This window comes from Heterodontus francisci, chromosome 6 (genome assembly GCF_036365525.1).
Source record: "Heterodontus francisci isolate sHetFra1 chromosome 6, sHetFra1.hap1, whole genome shotgun sequence".
Lineage (NCBI taxonomy): Eukaryota > Metazoa > Chordata > Chondrichthyes > Heterodontiformes > Heterodontidae > Heterodontus > Heterodontus francisci.
In genome coordinates, this window is record NC_090376.1 from 126,837,705 (window position 1) to 126,862,249 (window position 24,545).

Here is a 24,545-nt window from a genome sequence, read left to right on the forward strand (position 1 = left end):
CATCCTTGGGGCTTGATCTGCCGTTTCAATCTGTTCGGGAGGAGGGGTGACAACTTCCCAACAGGGCAGACCGTCCGGGAACAGATGCCAGGATCAGAAAAGGGCCCTGATAAGGTAGGTAGGTTAGGTCAAAGTAAGTTTTTATCATTTATGGTAGTTTTCTCATGGACCAATAAGAGCAGGAGTGTTTCACCAGTTTGCACAAGAGAAATTTGGGCTCCACTTGGCCTGGGCCTCCTTGCGAAAACCTCCTGCACCTGAGATTCCCCTCACTTAACACTCACCTTGTGTTGGAGACTGTCCCCTTATCTCCCCTAGTGATGACCTCTGGCACCTGATATTAACAGTTTGAAGTCAATAGCGAAGAAAATTGAATAGGTTGTAAAACAGGCTGATGATTCACGATTGCCTATTTTGTGCTGCTGCCCAAAACCAATTTTGCCCCCTCTTCCCGCCACCCCCAAATTTCACTTGTTTCACTTGTCACACAAATACACGATAAAAGATCAGCCATTTGGGACTGAAACTAGGAGAAATGTCTTCATTCATTCTCTACCCCGGAGGGCAGTCATTGAGTTCATTCGAGGCTAAGATTGGTAGATTTTTGGATATTAAGAGTATCAAGGGATAGTGCAGGAAGGTGAAGTTGAGGTAGAAGATCAGCCATGGTCTTAGTGAATGGCAGAGCAGGCTTGAAGGGCAGAATGACCTACTCCTGCTTCTATTTATTATCTTCTTATGAACCTTTCTTTATCGTCCACAGTATATCATGTAACTGAAACAACACATCACATTGCACCTTCCGTGAGGGTAGTAAATGTAATGTTGAAATCAATTTAGAACAATTGTCAGGACAGACATCTTTACTCAGCCAGCAATAAATGTTTGGAATAATCTAACAAGCATATAATAAGAGGCAAAATACAATCAGACAGCATAATGGGGAGTTAATGTACTAGATGGATGAGCTTTGATGGTCAGAGTAGGCTTTTCTCATCCTTCACTTCACTTACACACTTATGTTAGACTGAAAGGGAACATGAAGCTTGTCACAGATGCGGTAACTGAATTCCATCAGAGTCAGACTGCCCTGTGGCTGGAATTTTCCTTTGAATTTTCTAAATATATTGACTCACACCAGGGAATAATAGTTCTACTAATTCTGGCCATTCTTGAGTTTCCAAATATAATTCTCTCAGGCGCTGACCTACCTCTTCAATCTCATGGTTGTGGGAGATCTGGTTGGCTATTGAGCAGGAGTCTGCATCATGTTATTAAAATGAGGCCTCTGCTGTACAGGTTGTCTGAAGCCTCCATGCCCCCTTGCCCCCTGGTCTTGCCTAATTCCCCCCACACCTCCCCGCTCCCTGCGCCCTCCCCACCTCTCCATTTATATTGTGACTCAATAGTCCAAACCTTTATTGCATTTTACCTTCCATCTTAAAGGACTGCAATTAAAATGCCACAAGAGTCAAAGCACTCACCCAAACATTTTGTCAGTATCTGTCATGTTGAAGAGAAAGGTTTAGTGGGCACTTAATGAAGCAGAAAAATTATAAGTCGTCAGTAAATTTCCTACAAAGTGACATCTCGCTTCTATAGAAAACGATTGGATTTTACATACCACTTTACATGAAACCTGACTTTCTCTGACCCCAGTTATGTACCAAAGCTTACTTTGAAAGTACTTCACTTAGATAAAAATTACGCAAAAAAGTGATGGGGTCATAAGGATCACATTAAGTTAATGACATCACATTAAGATTTAATCGACTTAAGTAGTAAATGCTGTATGACAAGGAGGAAGGAAATATGTTTATATAATAAATCAAAGAAACAGTCTACGCTGGTTAATGTGTCTTTCACTTATGTCCAACCATATGTACAAAGTGTTATGTGCAACTTATACTTCACTAGGCATTATATAAAGATTTCAGCCTCGGACTTTGACTGAGAGCCTGTACTCATGGTTTGTACATAACTTCAGTTATTTTTAACATAGCTGAATATTGAACTTCTGCAGCGTTCCTTCGAGGGCAGTCCCTATTCCTCTGGAATATGTGAAATACCCCTGTTTCAATTATGGCATTTAACTTCAAATCCAAGATGCCACATAGGATCGTGTTTCCGTATCACAGCAGAGAACAAATGATGTATGCCTTACAAATAAGATTTGAAACAATGGAATATGAAGGAGGAGGGATATGGAGCATTTTGTGGAAATGGGAATAATACGGGTTACAGTTAAGTGCATACAAATTAGCAGAGTAGAACCATGGGCGGACATCAAGGTCGAGATTTTATCGGGGCGATGGGGGGTCTCAACGGCAAAAGCACTGTTGAGAACCCCGCGTCGCCCCTTCTGTGTTGGGCCCACTGAATAAAGTGCCGATTAAACACTTAATTGGACAGCGGCAGGCCTTCCACAGGATCAAGGACTCCGATGACGGAAGTCCTGCCTGCTGAAAGCTGCTGGCCAATCAGAGGCCTGCAGCTCTTTAACTGAGCGGCGCCACTGCAGAGGTGGTGACTGCTGCTGGTGGAGCACCCACCGAGTCCAAGGGGAGGCGCTGGACCCAGGCCGCAGGTAGCTCTGGGTGGAAGGGGTTTCACAGGGTGGGGATCATAGGGAGGGGGTTGTAGGGGGGCTTTGACAGCAAGGGCAGGGAGGTGGCTCTCCACAGGTCCCCCCACCCCTTCCTAATGCCGTGTTCCTCAGTCAGACACTAAGTGTTTTTTAACTAGGGACACACCCCTCCCCCAGAGCTGGCAAGCAACCCGCGCATTTTTTACTGCTGTCCTTCCCGTCCGATGTGCGGCAATGGTGAAATGAGGCCCTTAACTGGGCATTAATTGCCCATCTAAGAGCATCAATTGGTGGTGGGGCAGGAAGACCTTTCACAGGCCTTCCCGCCCCAGACTGAACTTTGGCAGAGGCAGAAAGGTGATAGGGCCCACCCCTGTCCACCATCCCACCCTGCTCTCCCTGCCTCCAAACCTGCATAAAATTCCCTGCCCCCCCATGATCAAACTAATGGTGATTGGGAAACTGCTTTGCCATATGATTGTTATCGGTGAAAATAAAGTGCATTAGAGTGAAGTCCAACATGCAACTCTCTGCATGTTTGCTCATCAGGTTGACTGGGTTATGGATTTATAAAAGTGGGAACTTTCATTGCTAATGGGTCAGAACTTCCAATTTTGAAAAGCTGGCATTTTATACAGCAGACTATCTGTGCCTATTTCTTTAAATATCAGTAGTGCTGCCCAATCATGTATGTACAACCACAGCAACTTATATTTATACAGCACCTTTAAGGTAGTAAAACTTCCCAAGTGCTTCACAGGAGCATTATCTGACAAAATTTGGCACTGAGCCTCGTAAACAGATATTAGCACATGTGGCCAAAAGCTTACTTAAAGGGGTAGGTTTGAAGGAGGGTCTTAATGGAGGAGAAGGAGGCAGAGAGGCAAAATGGTTTAAAAGAAAAAGAAAGAATTGCATTTATTTAGTGCTTTTCACAACGACAGGTCATTCCAAAGTGGTTTATAGCCCATTAAGAACTTCTTAAAGTGTAGTCACTCTTGGAATGTAGCAGCAGCTAATTTATGCACAGCAAACTGTGACAAACAGCAATGTGATAATGATCAGATTATCTGCTTTTTGGTGTTGGTTGTTTGGTGTTGCCCAGGACACCGAAATTAACTTCCCTGCTCTTCTGTGGTTAGTGCCATGGGATCTTTTATGTCCACCTGCGTGATGGACGAGGCCACGGTTTAACGTCTCATCTGACTGAGTTTGTGACTTCTGTTTGGAGTTTGGATAACATGCTCCTACATAGATTGCAAAGCAAGTTACAACCAGCAACACTGAAGAGATTGTGGCCCCGCATGGTAGTAGCTCATTTCATAGGTATGGTTGCAGTCTAACCAGATGGATGGGTTTTAAAGCATTCTCTCTCACTCAGCTTGAAGAGTCCCATGTGAAATAATTGGATGATCTCAACCCAGTTCCTAATGAAAGTGAATGTGTAGCATATAATTTGGCGCTAATTGACACCACATTGTAACCTCAGTTAAGACAGATCACAAGGCAGTCTAGTGTAGGAGTGAAACGTCAGATTGCTGAAGAAGGGAATAAAAGAGCTGTTCTTTTGAAGGTGGGGTTAGGATCTGTCGGGGTAGAGTAAAAAGAGGTTTACTTTGAATCAAACCAATGTTAGACCTAATCATGTATTGTTTTATGTTGACTTGGCAGGAGGGATTTCAAATCCCTAGATTCCCTTTGATTGGATTTATAGAGTCTTTAACAGTCTGCCTTGCTTCCTCTGCCAGCGGCACATCTTGGGAAGTCAGGTGGGCATTGCCCGTGATTTTCGTGTGTAATGAAAGGAAAATTACGGGTAATGTGCCTGCAACTTTCCCAATATGCACAGTCGGAGGGCAAATTTAGAAAATTGCCCCTCAATTATAAAAAATAGAGAGTGGTGGTTCTTTAGACACTGCTTCCCAGGACGTATTAAAGGGAAGCTAGTTAAGCACATGACGGAGAAAGGCATGGAAGGATACACTGATAGGATGAGATGAGGAGGGGTTGGGGGAGGCTTGTGGGGAACATAAACACCAGCATGGGCCAGGTGGACAGAAACCCAGCTTCTATTGCATAGACTCAATATAACTCTGTAGAATGAGAATTGCAGTGAGCCACAATGTAATTGTACCTTAACTAATATTCGAGCATAATGCAGATCTGTCACAGAGCAAGATGTAACTACAGGATGCAGCATATAACCATTTTCTTTTAAATCGCTGAATGATTCTACTTTCCACATGTGTGGCTTGGCAATGCCTGTGATGATCGCACATGTCTGTACTTAATCTCCCTGACTGACCTTGTGCAGTAAGTAATCTGTTTTTGGAAAGAGAGAGAGAAAATGCGGGCTGAATTTTTCCCTCATGCCCAGGTCCCGACATGGAGCCTGGAAGTAGGCAATTTAACTTCCAGCAAGTGTGAGAGCCGATGTCCCCCAGCAGCATGTGTGACATCAGGCAATGCTGCGGATAGTGCTGACACCATCTTTAAAGGGTTACCACCAATTCTGAAAAGGTGAAATAACAACTGGAGAGGCAAGCAAGAGGTTCCAGGTTCCAGCTATAGCAGCAGCACCAAGCATGACCGAGCAGTGTCCCAGGGTTGCCCCCAAATTTTAGTGATGTGTCCCTGCAGATTCTCCCCCAGGCTGTGTGGGAACTTGGGGAAGTCCTCTTGATTAGATTTTAGATTAGAGATACAGCACTGAAACAGGCCCTTCGGCCCACCGAGTCTGTGCCGACCATCAACCACCCATTTATACTAATCCTACACTAATCCCATATTCCTACCAAACATCCCCACCTGTCCCTATATTTCCCTACCACCTACCTATACTAGTGACAATTTATAATGGCCAATTTACCTATCAACCTGCAAGTCTTTTGGCTTATGGGAGGAAACCGGAGCACCCGGAGAAAACCCACGCAGACACAGGGAGAACTTGCAAACTCCACACAGGCAGTACCCAGAATCGAACCCGGGTCCCTGGAGCTGTGAGGCTGCAGTGCTAACCACTGCGCCACTGTGCCGTGGCGAGGCTGGTCTCTTCTCCTGGGATGGGAGGAGACCAGCCTCGCAAACCAAGCAAGCCTGGCTGGAGATTGCAGAGGAGATCAGCAGCCGTGAAGTCACCTCCCTGTGCCTGGCTTCAATGTCAGAAGAGGATGAATGACCTTCTGCGCTCTGCCAAGGTGAGTGCAGAACGCAGCACAAACTCGTCAGTCTTGGAAGTGTTAAGGGGTTCAAGTGAGATTGCCAACAAGGGTTTTCCCACCCATGTACTGTCAATGCCCAGGCAGCCACATTGGCTGTCAGAGGCCTGGCAGTCTTGCTATGAAGGGCTGTAGTCCAATGCAGCTGACAACTGTGCTATGGCTGCTGAGTGGCTACTATAGGAGGCATTCTGATGCCTCCATCATGTCTAGGCACACTGCCACCTGCTCATGCATTGTGATTGTCTACACCAGGCCTCTAACTATGCTCTTTCTCTGTGAAAACCACACAGAACTCCAGAGAAAGGGCAAAGGCAAGTGGGCGAATACCCTTTCTGAAGATCCTGATGCCGAAGGAGGAGGAGGCCCTGGAGATTGAAGGGCCACAATTTGGCTGTTCCATCAGCCAATTGGGTGACAGGAGTTAGGAGTTGGGAGAGTGAGTGGTCCAAGGGCTGGGAGGAAAACATCTAAGATTTAAGGGAGGAATGGTGCTCTTCTGTCCACTACTAGTGGCACCAAGCACCACAACAGGGGCAGTCTCAAGGGCACGTTGGAATTCCTGTGACCCACTAATTACCTTTCATTTTCATGCAGATCAAAGTCAAGAGCAGCCACCAGCCATGACTGGGACACAGTGGTCCACCTCCAGGGTGGAGGAGGGGACCTCAGAGGGTTATCCCTTATCCCCACAACCTCCACCAGCGCAGATACACTCACGCCGGTGGGTATGTGCACAAGCGTTTATTAGATGTGGGGTCACAACACGCACCAGAGTAGCTGACAGATTCTGTGACAGCCCAGAACACCGACACTTGGAGGACTGTGGGAAGCCAGGCAATGCAGAATCTCAGGTTGATAACCCTTCTGGAGCCATCTACAAGGTGCTAGCTGTTGGATCTGGAGCGTGAGGTCAGGGGGGATCTGGTAGAGATGCCAGAGGCTATACGCACTTTATGCTTTCCTCAGCATTCTATTTGGCACAGAGGCTATAGACACAGGATATTCTGGGTATACCATTCAACATCAATAAATCATCACTCTGCATAAAGACAATGAACACAAGCATTTCACCAACTACAATGAAGGAGTCCATCCAGACCATGAGTGGAGCCTTGACTCCGGCAAACACGAGCTTGGCTTCTTCCATTCAGAACTTAGAGACTCTGAGGGAGAGTCAAATGCAGCAGGTCACTCAATGCAACCAGCATTGACCTCCTGTCCCCTCACCATCTCCATGTAACTGGCGAGGCTCTAAAGCCCATTGATCCCTGTGCGTCCTTATAAAATTTTACTCAATTGCCCGATTAACAGGCTGGTCGAAGAGGCTGTTCTTCCTGCCATGCCAGCCGCCCTTCAGAAAATCTGGAACTGACATCAAGGCATCGGACTTCCATTCTGATGTCTTCCTTCATTATTTTACCAGCCTCCTGACCTGCCTCCCACTCACTCGGAAAATTCTCCCCACATCCTAAGCTGTTTAATCTTGTTTAATGTTACGTCAGTTTCCCACTGTGCCTCTCTTAGCATCCTATGAAGGGCCCATCGAGGCACTTGTTGCCACCTCGTTATGAGCAGTGACCCCAACTGCCCCATCCTACTCTTGCACTGATTTTCCCACCCAGTGTCCCCACTGAGAGATAATCTTGCCAATCTCCTCCCCATCCAACTCACCCCTCCCAGTGCTAATCCTGCGGATTCTGCTAGCAGGTCAGCTCTCACCGCCCAGCTCCGTGTCTCCCACCAGGATGTCCGTTCACTTGTGAACAAGGCCTTTGCCATCCATGAGCTCATTGTGGATGATTGCATCGACATCATGGCCTTGATATAAGCCTGGCTGAGGGATGATAAAACTTTGCTCCTAAATTTAGCCTCCCCACTTGTCTATACCTTCCATCACTTGCCGCACCCAAACTGTCACAATGCTGGTTAGACTTATTACCAATTCACACCTTGGTCTGTCCCTCTACTCCTTTGGCACTTTCTCCTCCTTTATCCACCCCTTTTGCTTCTTATTTCAAATCATCATTCTCTAGTGCCCACCCAACTACCATAAAAATCTAATCACCACAATATCCTCATTGCTTTCCTCCCTCAGCTTCTAAACCGAGTGACTTCTCATTTTCAGTGATTACAATTTCTATCTCAATTCATCATGCTCTCTCTTCTGACCTCACCTCCCTTCTAATCTCCCTTAATCTCTGCTCCCAACCCATATTCACACCCACTCCCTTGACATTGCTATCACGTGTGGCCTCACCAATCCCATTGTGTCAATCACAGATAAGGCAATCTCTGATCACTTCCTTGTATGGATCTGCACCCACGTCCTCCTTCTCCACTCCCAACCCTACTTCCTTTTGTGTCCACCTCTGGCAAAAAACTCTCCCTAAATTCACTTACAATTGCACTTCCAAAATCCCAGGAACTTGTGTCTTTAGTTTCTTTCCTATCTCCCCTCATGCCCTAGCCAAGCTCATCTTGTCTATGAAATCTCTTGCTCCCTCGACTCTAGTCCGAGAAAACTGTTTACCTCCCAACTTCCATTCTTGGCTTTCAATGGTATACAACTGATATTGTTAACGGTCTCTCTCCTCAGTGACTGTACTCCTCTCCTTCGAATTTGCTGTCATTAACCCTCTCCTCAAAAATAATTTCTTGACTCCCTTGTCCTTATAACTACTGCCCTATTTCCAACCGCCTGTTCCTCTCCAAGGTCCTTGAATGCATTGTTGCCTCGCAAATCTGTGCCCATCTTTCCCAAAACTTCATGTTTGAATCATTCCAATCCTGCCACAATGCCAAAAGAGCTCTCATCAAAGTCACAAATGACATCCTATGTGATTGTAACAAAGCTAAACTACCCCACCTTGTCCTTCTCAACCTATTTGCAACCTTTGACAGGATTAACCACATCATCCTCCTCCAACGCCTCTCCACTATCATCCAACTGGGTGGGACTGCTCTCCCCTGGTTCCATTCTTATCTATACCTCGCAGCCAGAGAATCATTTGCAATGGTTTGTCTTTCTGCTCCTGCAACATTACCTCTGTTGTCACCCAAGGTTCTATCCTTGGCCTATTTCTCATCTACATGCTGCCACTTGGCAACATCATCTGAAAACACAGCGTCAGTTTCCACATGTACACTGACAACACCCAACTCGACCTCACCACCACCTCTCTTGACCCCTTCACTGTCTTTAAATTGTGAGACTTCTTGTCTGACATCCAGTACTGGATGAGCAGAAATTCCCTCCAACTAAATATTGGGAAGATTGAAGCTGTCAGCTTCAGTCTCCACAATAAACTCTGTTCCTTAGCCACTGACTCTATTCCTCTCCCTGGCAACTGACTGAGACTGACCCAGGCTATTCACAACCTTGGCGTCAAATTTGACCCTGAGATGAGCTTCCAATCGCATATCATGTCATCACTAAGACCGCCTATTTCCACCTCTGCAACATCTGTGCCACCTCAGCTCATCTGCTGCTGAAATGCTTATCTGAGCCTCTGTTACCTCTAGACTTGACTATTCCAACAGACTCCTGGCTGGTCACCCACATTACACTCTCCGTAAACTTGAGGTCATCCAAAAGTCTGCTGTCAAGTCCTAACTTGCATCAAGTTCCATTCACCCTTCACCCTTGTGATCGCTGACCTAAACTGGTTCCTGGTTAAACCGCACCTCAGTTTTAAAATTCTCATCCTTGTTTTCAAATTCCTCCATGGCCTTGCCATTCCCTATCTCTGTAATCTCCTCCAGCCCTACAACCCTCTGAGATCTCTGCACTCCTTCAATTCTGGCCTCTTGAGTATCCCCGATTTTAATTAGTCCACCATTTTACTGAGTTGAAGGGGGTATATAAATACGGGTTGCTGTACCAAACTCCAACTTCAGTTGCTTCCTTGTAAAATTTGCAGATATGTAGAAGACTGCATCGATAATGGATTAGTACATGTACATGACACGTTCAGAAGACTCAGGCTGGAGTAAGGAGTTCCCCAGGTCGCCAGATCCATCAGACGGATCACAGCAAACCATCTACTGAGCTCTTAACCACTGCGGTCTCCTGAAAAAACTTGGAATGTGATGTAGCTGAGGGATCTTCAACTTTTAAAGAGAAGCATGGGATGAGAGCAAAAAATATAATAAGCTTTACAATCACGCTTTTGTGGTTGGCGACATAATGCTGAAAGAGCAATCTTTTTGTTCTGGTTGGAACAATGAACAAATTAGGATGATCCTTAACTATATTGTAATTTTTTTTAAAGAAAACATCTTGAGACTGAAAACAATATGAAAGGGTTCTGAGATGTTTTAATGGCAACCCTGTAATAAGCATAGCAGATGCTGCATAATTACAGCCCTTGTGTACTGTGGAAGGAAAACAATTGGGAAAGAATGCTTTATGACAAACCATAAAACCTCACAAAGCTTTACTGAGGAATGCATGTTGTGATGTCGACAGTTTCATGGGAGGAACCTTGTTCCATAGTGCAACCACCTCTGCCTGATCAGTGAGTAGGTAATTAGCTTTTCATGTACTTAAAGAAAGGGACACATTCTGAAAGCACATTACCTGCATGGTAACAGCCAGGCTGAAATTGTATCTCTCTGCTCTAAGCTTTTAGATCAGGGCAAAATCTTGAGCCTTTTAAAAAAAAACTCTTACTTGTATCTTCATTTTAACCATTGTTTACACATTTACAGCTGAATGACACAATTAACTGCAGCAATAATTTATATCAAGTGGCATTTTTAGATCAGGGAATTAAGGAATCATTAGAAAACAAAAAGAAAATTTCAAACATATTTCCAAATGTGTGATTCATATTACAATGCGATTATGACAGAAGTACTTTCTAGGGAGGGGAGAGAAGAACTTAGTTAAAAAAGAGGGCAGAATAAAAAAAAATACGGACAGCAAGTTTATTTTGCAGTAGAAACGGGAGGAAATTGAGGGATTTGGTAACAAGACATATGTGAGTAGTTTGACCTTTCAAAAGGGATGAGTTTGTTGTGCAAGATTAATTCTCCATTGAAAAAAAGGCCAGAAATGATGTTGGAACTACTAATGGCAAAGCTTAATGTGACTTCCTTAAGTCTGCTTTTTTGACCATGACATTAACCCATGTAAAATAAACTGATTAAGACATCCATTATTATACAGGGCTTAGTAAAGTCATACAAATACATTAAGTATCCCGCCAATATTACCAACAGTCATTTCTAAACTTTTATGTTCTTCAATGTATGCAAGTTAAGAATCTTTAAGTTAGGCACAATTTCCTCGTGTGCTAAAATGTTTTAATGCTGCAGTGAACTTTTATGTCAATAAGGGGACCAAATTGCCAATCTAGTTTTTATAAGTATTACTGTTTGTAATATATAGTGCAATATTGTAAATGTTTTGATTGCCGAATTTGCTGTCCTGCAAGATAATTCATTGAAAGAACCTTCATCAGAGGTCACTTTTAGTATTTTCTGGTGCAAGATTCACAAACCAATATTCACAAAGATGCCACGTTTAGCATCTCCTCCACACAGGGCTACAACCCAACCATTCTGAGACATTTTACCTGTCACAGTAAAGCACGGTTCACAGGAAGTGGCCTTGTAAGAACAAAGCTGCTTCGCAATGTGCTGCCTCATTTCATCCTCTGCATGTACCGATGTGTCACCAGTTATAAAGCTGAAATGTACTGCAGTCTCCATCCGTCAATCGCCAAAATGATTGTGAATGAAAATAAATGTTTTTAATTCACTTTCTAAATTTTGTAAGCACAGTGAGTAGTGAAAACCCTTTGTAGCTCTTCTGTGGCACGGGGGCTGATTTTCAACCCCATATCTTCCCACCGTTAGGCTGACTGTGTACTTTGCAAGTCAATGTAATTGGAGTACTACTGAACCCAGATGAATTTATCGGGGCAACTAATTTATATGTTGTCAACAGAAGTGGTGGGAGATAAGTATCTGGCAGTGATCTAGGGAGGAATCTGTGTGCTGCAAAAATAGGGTACTAATTTAGTTCTGAATGCTGAAAGCAGGACAACTCTGGCTGCTGAAGGTCCCTGGAACAGTGTGGAAAAGGCTCTTCATTTTCAGGAGAAGGCAGTGGAAGTCAGGCAGCCTGCTGCAAATACAGCTGAAGAAGAAGGCGCTGTTTCCCATGAAATGGTTGTGTCCAAAATGAAGGAGAACAGAGTATACATACAAACATATGAATTAGGGGCAGGAGTAGGCCACTTGGCCCCTCGAGCCTGCTTCGCCATTCAACAAGATCTTGGCTGATCTGATTGTAACCTCGACTCCACATTCCTGCAACCCCCGATAACCTTTCACCCCCGTGCTTATCAAAAATCTATCTACCTCTGCCTTTAAAGACTCTGTTTCCACTGCCTTTTGAGGAAGAGAGTTGCAAAGACTCACAACCCTCTGAGAGAAAAGATTTCTCTTCATCTCTGTCTTAAATGGACGACTCCTTATTTTTAAACAGTGACCCCTTAGTTCTAGATTCTCCCACAAGAGGAAACATCCTTTCCACATCCACCCTGTCAAAATCCCTCAGAATCTTATATGTTTCAATCAAATCGCCTCTTAATCTTCTAAACTCCAGATACAAGCCTAGCCTGTCCAACCCACCCATTCCAGGTATTAGTCTGGTAAACCTTCTCTGAACTGTTTCCAACACATTTACATCCTTCCTTAAATAAGGAGACCAATACTGTACACAGTACTCCAGATGTGGTCTCACCAATGCCCTGTATAACTGAAGCATAACCTCGCTACTTTTGTATTCAATTCCCCTTGCAATAAATGATAACATTCTATTAGGTTCCCTAATTACTTGCTGAACCTGCATGCTAACGTTTTGCGATTCATACACAAGAACACCCAGATCCCTCTGCATCGCGGAGCTCTGCAATCTTTCACCATTTAGATAATATGCTTCTTTTTTATCCTTCCTGCCAAAATGGACAATTTCACATTTTCCCACATTATACTCTATTTGCCAGATCTTTGCCCACTCCCTTTGTAGTCTTGAAAGGAGGTGACTTGTGTGCTGAATGAATGCAAGCACCACTGCTCAGATGATGCGGAAGAATAATTCTTCACGGTCTCCTCCTATGGTCCCCAACATCAGAGGTGCCAGCCTGAAGCCAAATTCGATTCACTTGACGTGATGTCAAGAAACGGCTGAGTGCGCTGGACAGAGCAAAAGCTATGGGTCGTGACAACAGCTCGGCTGTGGTGCTGAAGACCTGTGCTTCTGAACAAGCTGCGCCGCTAGCCAAGCTGTTCCAGCACTTACTGAATTTTGAAGCTTTCTGTATTTTCATTCCTCCCTCCCACCCACCATCCTAGTTTGCGACACTCCCCTTGAATTATCCTCATTCCTTTGAATTTGACTTGCATGCAGTTTTCCTTTCCTGCCAGTCGTGTCATTGTTGCACCCATCGGAGCGTTCACCTGGAATTGTGATTATATGGAACTTACAGAATTAGACTATTTGGCTCAATTGGTCTATGCCAGTGTTTATACTCCTCACAAATCTCCTCCTACTCTACTTCAACTCATCCTGTAAGCATAAGCTTCTAACCCTTTTCTCTCTCATGTGTTTATCTAGCTTCCCCTTAACAGCACCTATGCTATTCACCTCAATTATCCCATGTGGTAGCGGGTTCTACATTCCAACTGCTCTCCAACTTGCCAAAAAGATGGGGGAATGCCCACCTGCGTCTTTTTGTGCCCTCCCCGGAGTGATTCCTCCTGTCTTTTTAAATCTAAGTTTCACGAACTGGGATCCCTATCCCTTTAAAGACAGAGATCCTGCCTCAAAGAGCTGCCAGCCAATCAGCAGTACCAGCAGCACCACCAGGAGTGGTAGCCACAGCCGGTACTGCAGCGGCCTTTGACCCAGGCGCAGTGCTGGAACCCCGGACCTCAGATAAGTGAGGCAGGGTTGTCATGGTCAGTCTGGAAGCCCCTAGCGATGGGGGTGGGGGAGTGGTCTTTCAGCTCCACTTACTTCCTTCAAGTGAAAGGTTTTGCTATGGGTACCCGCATGGGTCCTAGTTATGCCTGTCTTTTTGTGGGATATGTCGAACTTTCCTTGTTCCAGTCCTACTCAGGCCCCCTCCCCAACTCTTTTTCCAGTACATTGATGACTGTATCGCTGCCGTTTCCTGATCCCGCCCCGAACTGGAAAACTTTATCAACTTTGCCTCCAATTTCCACCCTTCTCTCACCTTTACATGGTCCATCTCCGACACTTCCCTTCCCTTCCTCGACTTCTCTGTCTCCATGTCTGGGGATAAGGCCATCCACTAATATTCATTATAAGCCCACTGACTCCCACAGCTACCTCGACTATACTTTTTCACACCCTACCTCCTGTAAGGACTCCATTTCATTCTCCCAGTTTCTCTGTCTCTGACGCATCTGCTCTGATGATGCAACCTTCCACAACAGCGCTTCTGATATGTCTTCCTTTTTCCTCAACCGAGGATTCACCCCACTGTGGTTGACAGGGCCCTCAACCGTGGCCGGCCCATTTCCCCCACCTCTATCCTCACCTCTTCCATCTCTCCCAGAACTGCGACAGGGTTCCCCTTGTCCGCACTTCCCACCCCATCAGCCTCCACAACCAGAGGATCATCCCTTGCCATTTCCTCCACCTCCAATGTGATGCCACCACCAGACGCATCTTCCCCTCCCTTCCCCTGTCAGCATTCTTAAAGGATTGTTCCCTCTACGACACCCTGGTCCACTCCTCCATTACGCCCAACACCTCATCCCCTTCCCACGGCACCTTCCCATGAAATCACAGGAGGTGTAATACCTGCACTTTTACCTCCTCTCTCCTCACTATCCAAGGCCCCAAACACTCCTTTCAGGTGAAGCAGCAATTTACTTGTGCTTCTTTCAATTTAGTATCCTGTATTCACTGCTCACAGTGTGGTCTCCTCTACATTGGGGAGACCAAATGCAGATTGGGTGACTGCTTTGATGAAAACCTCTGCTCAGTCTGAAAGCATGACCCCGAGCTTCTGGTTGCTTGCCATTTCAACACTCCCCTCTGCTCTCATGCCAACATTTCTGTCTTTGGCCTGCTCCAGTGTCCAGCGAACATCAACGCAAGCTCAAGGAGCAGAACTTGATCTTTCAATTATACACTCTGCAGCCTTGCGGACTGAACATTAAGTTTAATAACTTCAGAGCATGACTGGCCTTTTTTCATTTTTTTAAACTATGTGCCTGCTTTTCATGTAGTCAGAGCTTCTCATTATTCTGCTATTAACAGTCTCTCTGCAGTAATGCTTTGTCTTTCACCACAAGCATTAACACATGCTTTGCCTTTGTCCCAGGACAGCTTTGTTATTTAATCTCTCCTGTCCTATCAAACACCTTCCCCTTTGTTCTCCCCCCTACCCCCTTCCCCTTTACTTGCTTAAAACCTATTTCATTTTTAACTTTTTCCAGTTCTGATGAAAGGTCACAGACCTAAAACGTTAACTTTGCTTCTCTCTCCACAGATGCTGCCAGACCTGCTCAGTATTTCCAGCATTTTTTGTTTTTGTTTCAGCTTTCCAGCATCTGCAGTATTTTGCTTTTATTATATTATTTATTATCATTTTTCAGAGTTGAGCTGCACCAACCCATACAACAAGCATAGAACGAATACATAATGGACTTCATCAGTGGCGCAGTGGTTAGCAGCGCAGCCTCACAGCTCCAGTGACCCGGGTTCAATTCTGGGTACTGCCTGTGTGGAGTTTGCAAGTTCTGCCTGTGCCTGCGTCAGTTTTCTCCGGGTGCTCCGGTTTCCTCCCACAAGCCAAAAGACTTGCAGGTTGGTAGGTAAATTGGCCATTATAAATTACCACTAGTATAGGTAGGTGGTAGGGAAATATAGGGACAGGTGGGGATGTGGTAGGAATATGGGATTAGTGTAGGATTAGTATAAATGGGTGGTTGATGGTCGGCACAGACTCGGTGGGCTGCAGGGCCTGTTTCAGTGCTGTATCTCTAAACACTAAACACACTAAACACATTCTAAGCCATGAATGCAAGCAAGGATTTGGGGAAAAAGCCAGAACTATTACAGCAGTGGATGAGTCACTGTACATAGGAGAGCTGGAGGAGGTGCTGGTGCCAGAGAAGGAGCAAGAATCTGGCACCTAGAATGACCATTTCTACTTTAGGAAAACCCATTGGCACAGTGAAATTGTCTTTCTCCTGCTTCTATCCAGTGGAAAGGAGATGAAATTGTTGGCTTTGATCAACAATGCAGCAATCAATTGTTGGATACATCTCTGGGCAGAAAGATGATTCTGTTGACGTTTCCCATGCCAGTATGGCAGGACTAGGAGACATTAATGTTGAGCGTGGGCAGTGACTTTAACTGTCGTCGCAGTGTCTTTCTTATGGTAGACACTGCCTGTAGATTGCCTGGCAGCAGATGACAAGGTATCCGACTCCTTGCTAAAGCAGGACTTATAGAGGCAGTTGTTCAGGGCTTGTTTATTATGGCCGATGGCAGAATGGCAGATGCAGTCAATCTAACATCTGGTGCCATCTGATTTCCCTGTATATCTTCTTTAATCCCCTTCATTCTCTTGTATAAGAGCAATAAAGCTATTCTCATATCTTGCAATGGGACAGGAGGAAATAATGTTGATGTATATCCTTCTGGCAGGCACTAACATAGCTGGCCTTGATCAGTTATTTTAAATGGGCCATCTTGTCACTGGGCAGGAGTGAGAGAAGGCATTGGCTGCTTCATTATCTCCTAATTTGAACAAAATGATGGTGCCTAACGAAGCTCTTGGACATTCTGTACAAGAAAGGGCACAGGCAGCGGAAAGGTTGGTGAGGATACCTCTGTGTAGAGCAAAGGGGGCAGCAGAGTTGGTACATTTTGTCTTTTTCTTTGATGTTACATCCTCTGCTTGATAATTTGCTGGTTAATAAAGCAGCATCACCAGGATGACTTTCCATTCTGCAGGTGCGATTTACCATGCAATTTTCAAACAGTTTCAAATTTCAGAACAAATTTCTCTGCAGCACCTGTGGAAGAGCCTGTCACTCCAGAATTGGCCTTTATAGCCACTCCAGGCGCTGCTTCACAAACCACTGACCACCTCCAGGCGCGTATCCATTGTCTCTCGAGATAAGGAGGCCCAAAAAGAAAAGAAAAGACCAGGATGACTTTCCATTCTGCAGGTGCGATTTACCATGCAATTTTCAAACAGTTTCAAATGTAACTCTGATCCGTGGAGATGATTGTGTAACATTCAACATCCATTGATTTATTTCATGTAGAGTCTTTAGTGGGTCCAATCCCAACAGTCTATTGGGCTTAATTCATGATCTTCTGTTTTTAATTCATCCTGTACCACCTTCAACAATATGAGGTTTCAGGCCTATCTGGCTCATTACTCATAATCCTTAGCTGAGGTGAAACCATTTAATTATACTCATTGGCAAGACCAGAGAATTAAAAAACAAACTCTATCTAGCTATTATAAAGTGATTCATGCATACTTAATAGCACATGGTACATAATGCAGAATTACTGTAATTCTTATGCACAATTCTCAGAATATGTCCTTGTAACATTAGTTTTCTTTATTCTATGAAGCATATGTAAGCACATCTGCTATTTGAACTTCCTCACCCCAGTCTTCTTAGCTTAGATGAAACCAATCTGTCATAAAGCAGTTTCAACTAATGGTTATATTACTGGAAACATAAGTGCAGAACCAAAGGACACAAATAAAATCAACGCGGCTCCTGAAGCAGGAATTGAAATTATGAAGTAAAGAATATTTTCTATTTCAAAGTCAAGGGGTATATGCAGCAAAGAGCTAGATCCCATGTGTTTGATGCTATGTTGTTTAACCTTTACAAAAAGATGTGAATTCAAAATAGTTTTGAACAGAACTAAGCCTTATAGATAGTGAGTAAATTGATTCTGTGTCTAACATGCTGGATGATTCCTGAGCTGCTGGGTCATAGTATTTCATATGAAAGAAAACAACGGGTGTAAAAGAGACGATTTCCCAAATGTTCCTTCTTGACGCTGAACATTGTCTGCTGGGAGTGGGTGTTTAAAAATCCTACCAAGATTTTTCTGTATGTTAACTTAATGGATGTGAAGTTGTGGGGAGCACTCTTGCTGTTTCTCAATGCACACATCCATCAGCAGAAGAAGCATGCATTTAGAAAATAAGTGCTAAGCATGTTGAAGGTGAGGTTAGTTAAGTAATTGGAGGGCAAGGAGAAATTTGTGTCATCTTTTCTCAAGGAATTAAATGGATCAAGTAAAGAAAGACTTACATTTATATTGCGCCTTCACAATCTCAGGATGTTCCAAAGCACTTGACAGCCAATGAATCTTTCTTTTTGAAGCATAATCACTATTGTAGTGTAGTCACTGTTGTGAAGTAGAGTTTATAGATTGCATATACTTTGTAGGAAGATCAGATTTATTGAGCCAATTGGCCTTTTTCAGATTCATATTTCATCCACTCTTGATTGGCTATATCAAAGCCCATCTGTCTGAGACTCCAGTGGGTTAAGAGAGGTTTTGTAATTGTTTGTTGATGCAGTCTTAATGTGGAGGGTTTAGATTTGAAGGCTGTAAACTTGCACACTTATCAATTTAAATGCAAAGTTCAAATACTAATCCAGACTGATGGGATACTATAGAATACAAATGAACTCTGGTATGAAACAAGGCTCCACTGACTGGACAAAGGCATTAATGTGCTAGCAGGCGTGAAACACTACTGTATGATGAAGGAATGGCTAACACAGCTGGCTGATGAGAAAAAGATGCAATGTGATTGATGGGATGGGACAACTGATGAGGATCTACTTCAATACAACTAATGGAAGGAGATCCAGATAAATTAAAGTAAATCGACTTTAACCTTTAATCTCCCAATATGCAAGAGAAAGTTTTATTTCTCTGGGTTAACTAGTCTTGTTTTTATTTTAGCTCCCCTACTGTTATGCTGCAAAACCCTTAATATTACAATGATCAAGCTATTCAAACATCAGAAATATTATAAAATAAATCCCAAATTACAAAATTAAGTATCTAAAACACAAATTTACATAATTTTTTTTTAAAGTTACTTTTTTATTTTCTATTCCCTCTCTCCTATCTTTTATTTTAATGGACCGAAAATGTTCTGAGAGCCATTGACATAGCCACTCAAATTCCCAGGAAATCAGAAAGGACTAAACAAGGAAATTCAAACATTCAGGACAGAAAATTGGTGGTGCATTTTTAGGAGGTGCAAAGTCACGATGCCCTGAGAAATATTGAATTTATACATTAGAAATTATGCATTCTGATCCATTTTAAGCACATTTACACTTCACAATTGAAAGGTTTCTTTTTAAATACCCATTGTACTCCAATGCACCCCATCTAACACACCAACGTTTCACAAAGTCACCATACACCAGTTAACAACCCAAACTTTGACAGAGGTACTGCACCCCCATCTCAACCATTCACAGAGTCAGTGTCCTAGATTTTTCTCAGAATTACTGTCCATTTGGGAGCAGATTCAGAACAGTAAACAGAACAGATTGCGTTCTTTAAGTATACGGCCTCAACAAAAGTAACAAACTGCAACTCAGTCAGGAGGGAGGTCCTGATTAGGGTGGGTAGAGATCTCAAACGGGCAGGGAGAGGAAGTCCTGAACGTTGGTAGGGGTGGGGGATGGGGCGGTTGGGGAAACAGGGTCGGGGGGAATGGTCTCGATTGTTGTAACAGGAGGGCTTGATCAGGGCATCAGAGTTTGACTGGGGGGAGGATTCAGGTGTATTGTCCTGCAGCAAGCCACATAGTTTAAATGTGTAGACAGGAACAGCACTCAGGCCTTCAATGTTCAGGATTACCTGATCTACCTGCAACCTAACCAGCAATCCTTAAGAGGAGGCCACTGCCAAAACAGTGAACTTAAGAGAAAAATATATCTACTTGACTGTGGAGCCAGAGCAGCAGAGGATATCAACCCAACTCCTCATTAAAACTGCTAATTGCTTTCCCTCATACTGAAGGCTATTCCCCCAAGAACTCACCATAATTTTTCAGCCAGCATGCCAACAGGCTGATTGTGCTATTCTCCCACCCACCGACCCACCTTCCCTTCCGCAACTAGCAAACTGCCTCTTGGGCTGTGACTTAAACCCACAAATGGCCAATACTGATTGGGAAATCTCATCCTTGTTTTCAAATCCTTCTATGGCCTTATCCTTCATTATCTCTGTAATCTCCTCCAGTCCCACACCCTCAGATATCTGCACTACTCGAATTTTGGCCTCTTATATCCCAGATTTTAATCCACCCTTCGTGGCTGTACCTTCAGCTAGCGAAGCCCTAATTGCTGGAATTCACTCCCTAAACCTCTCCACCTCTATACCTCTTTCTGCTCCTTTAAGATGCTCCTTAAAAGCTACTTCTTGGACTAAGCTTTTGGTCACCTGCCCTAATATCTCCTTATATGGCTCGGTGTCTAATTTTGTTTGATAATGCTCCTATCAAGTGTATTAGGATGTTTTACTATGTTAATGGCACTATATAAATGCAAGTTATTATTGCTGTTGTTGAAACATCAACATTAAAACACTAACCTCATCACTAAAAAGACGCCATTCTCTCGAGATTCTCGCATGGATGTTTGGTTGATGTGACAGCAAGTTGGAGAATTCGGCACCTGATTCCCCAAGCTACACTGCCATCAAATGAGGCTTCAAGTTGGGAGCAGAATTCTGCAAAATGTATCACACTACCTTTATCTAATCCAACGTTTAGCATCTGATATGGTTATTTCCATTTGACTTTTATAGGGACACGTTAGTATTCTCAAGGGAGAAATATCCAGCTCCACTCTTTAAAAAAAAAGACACTGTATTTCTTTGGATAAAATCAGGTGGTTTTACATAATATATTATCTTATTAATATTCCCGAATGTATTGTAAAGTTTATTATTGACTTCCCCTATGGCTCTGCAAAGGTAACTGAGTAATACAGGCTAGACGGTTTTACATTCAATCAAGACTAGGATGTTCCCAGACTCAATCCCTTCTGTGCGAAATTGGCTTTTATCAGCTAGGTGTTGGTAGAATAGTGCAATGTGGGATAGGGAGGGGAATACTGTCTGGGGTTCCTGCCTCTGATAATGTAATAACCCCTGGTACATTTATTTGCATCAGGTGAGAATCAGATCAGCCATGATCTAATTGAATGGCAGAACAGGTTGGATGGGCTGAAGGGCCTCGTCCTGTTCCTATGGTCCTCGATCAGGCTTGGCTGTGATGCCCAACAATGTTGAATAGCTCGCTAATATTGACTGTCCAGGTTCACATTTGGCACAGAAATCTAACATAAGGCTGTGGAATATCTTCAATGATTCAATGCCTTTAGGAAGGAAGAATGGGAAGAAGAAAACTAGTGAAAGAAGGAAGAAATCTAGAATCAGCACTAATGGCACCAGCTGAAACCCCACTTTTAATTAACCTTCTGTTTCTGCTCCAGCTGAAGCTTTTATATCTCATCGTAGGTTCTTTAACCCTGAGAGTAGGGTCACAGGCAGCGCCCGCTCTCACAAGCTGTTGACCTTAGCGTATAAATATACTGCAGTTACAACACAGAAGGACTTGCCGAGCACAATGCCAGAACGGAATTTGTGTAGAACAGAACATGCCCCATAGATATTCGAAAAGGAATTCTTGTTTATTTCTAATTGTTGTCGATGCATTTGAGGGGAAGTTATATAAGCACATGAGGCGCAAAGGAGTAGAAGGATATGTTGATAGGATGAGATGAAGCGGGGCGGGAGGAGGTTTGTGTAAACCATCAATGCTGCCATCCAGCAGTTGGAGAGAATAGCCTATTTCTTTATTGTAAATTCTTTGTAATTGCATTTCAGTGAACAGACTTTTCTTTATGATTTTGCTGAATCTTGTTTGTCAAGCCCTGATGGAAAACAGTCAATGTGCTTTGTAGAAAAATTAAATTATCAATCACAAGACAAAATTGATTTTACACTTCTCATCAGGAAGTTTTATAGTTATCTTTTGTCTTTCTAAGAGACTTACTTTTCCACTTATTAGTTTCCATTCACGTTATCTGCCTCAAAGCTTCATCTGAAACATTTGCACTTAATTTGCCATTAATGACCGAACAAATTTCACATTGTCTCTACTGAAGGTGGTATCTTAAGCTGATTTCCCATTTTGAACTGCAGGCTGAATTTTGTTGGGAGGCCACAGGTCCTGGCAGTGGCCCCAGAAACGTGTACTGTTTCTGCTTGAGCGTCATGTAGCCAACTGAATGCAGTCATGCAGCGGCCAGCCAATTAACAAACTGGTGGTGCGGGTCCCATCCAATTAAGAAGCAGGGCTGGGCAACAAGGTGCTGATGGTGACATCACCCAACTCAAAGGCAGGTGCTGGCGTCATATTTAAAGGACTGCCAGCCCTACATGAACTGCTGCCTCGTATAAAGCGATAGTCTGAGCAACATTGCAGAAGACCCCTCCACCAGGACAGAAGATCCCTGCATGTCTCCACCAGAACAAAAGACTAAAGGAGGTAACCGGGAGCCTGCTGCAACCATGGTAGAGGGAAGACACCGGTGACTCCACAGTTTAGTGATGCCTCCCTGCAGGTTCTCCTCCAGGCTGCAAAGGCAAGGTGGGAGGTCCTCTTCCCAAGAGACAGGAAGAAGTCACTGGCAAGTCTGACCAAAGAAGCTTGGATGGAGATTGCAAAGGAGATTCACAACGGTGGGGTCACCCTCCCCCAATCATGGGTGCACTGCCACAAAGGTCAATGACCTCCTCTACTCTACCCAGGTAAGTTCTCCATATTGCTTTCCTCTTTGGGGCTTGCATGTGGCAATACAAGATGGTGCGCTAGATGGGGAGGAAGTGCCCACCCAGTCAGTGGCAAGAGGGTGAGGCAGCAGCATATCCTGTCAGAGACATGGCTGCATCTCGGCGAGGCATCAGGCATGGTTGGGATAAGATGATGTGAAGCCTCTAATCCCTAAATGTTTGTTGACCCTCACCAGGTCTCTGGATAACTGACATATGGAGGAGACCTCGATGGGAACCAATCACAGGCTAAAGGACTGCTACCAACATAAGTGTTGTGCTGGTTTTGGTGGGGAGACGAGTAGTGTTCCTTCTTATGCTTGCAAGAGAAACAAGCACACAATAATAAAGAAAGGGCCAAGACTAGTAGAAGCCTCCCAGACATTCATACTCTGACCCTGATAGAAGGAGGAGGCCCTGCATGTGGCTGGGTCGCTAGAGTGGATTGTCAACACAAGAGAGCGAGTGAACGAGTGCAGGGCACAAGGGTGACTCTAGATGATGCTCTTGTGGCCACCACTGGACATATGGAACTCCACATCAGGCTTGATTGGCATGAGGAAATGTGAGGCCCTGAAACTCTAAATGCTTGGGTCCTCTCATGTCGGTGATCGGTAATCCCAAAGGACACGCAACTGCAGAGTGGGGGTCAGCTGACCAACTCTGAGGAGGAGGATGTATGTGTTTTTTTACCAGGTTCACTGGGGGGACACTTGAGATGTTGTTTGAAAGCTACCTTTGCTGGAAGTCATGTGCTTTGGGCTCAGTAAACAGCAGAACCCTTGGTGACCTGGGGAAAAATAGGCCGGAATTTTACAGTGGGCAGACAGGAGCCATCCCATATTTTGCGGATACCCAGGCTTTAATTGGCCAGAGGCGGGACTCCCACCCACTTGAGGGAGGAGGTCCCGCCTCAGTGAACTGCCGGCCAATCAGCGGGCCTGCAACTCTTAGTCTCAGCAGCGCCACTGGGAGCGATGGCCACTGCTGGGACTGCAGCCCAGCCAACCAAGGAGGATACCAAGGATCCAGGACTGAAGGTAAGTTTGAGTTGCCTCACCAGGGGAATCGGTTGTGCTCTGGTGAGGCTAGGGTGGTGGTTTGGTGGGAGGGGGGGTGGCGTCTTGGATCCCGGGGTTGGGTTGGGAGGCAGGGGCAGCCCTCAATCGGGCACCCTATGCCCGACTGCCATGCCTCCCCCCTCTCCCCACCCCCGCCCCAGGGTGCAGAAAGGCCGGCAGCTATAGCTGGGCAGCCTTTCACGTCCCCGGCACACCCGCTTGCCATGGGTAAAATACCTGTGGAGGTGGGCGAGGGCCCTTAAGTGGTCGGTAAGTGGCCACTTAAGGGCCTTGCATGGCCCCGCCCCCACCACTGGACCTCCGTAAACTTGGTCTGAGACGGAATCGGGGCGGTTAGGCCTCCCGGAGCCTGCCGCTCAATTTTATGCTGCCCCCAAGCCACCATCCGACCCGCTGGGGCAGCGTAAATTTCAAGCCATAGTTACAGAGAAGCCACATGTCAAGGTTTATGGAGGTCAGGAGGTCTTCTCTCTGTTTGGGGTTTGGGCAATGTTTTCAGTTTAGTCGGGGTGTGAACTGCTTGAAGTCAGGTGGTGTTTTCCCGCCAGGGAAAAAAGGAAACTACCCAGCTCACCTCCTTCTCTACCTCTTTGAAGAAATCATGTAAAGAGCTAAAATCACTGGTGCTGCATATCTCTTAAGAAATTGGAAAAAATCCTGCGATTCACATGTTCTGGTGGAAAAGCTTGATGCCACATTTCTTGTAGAAAGCCTACTAGAATAATTCTTGACATCTCCAGAATGGGTTGCTT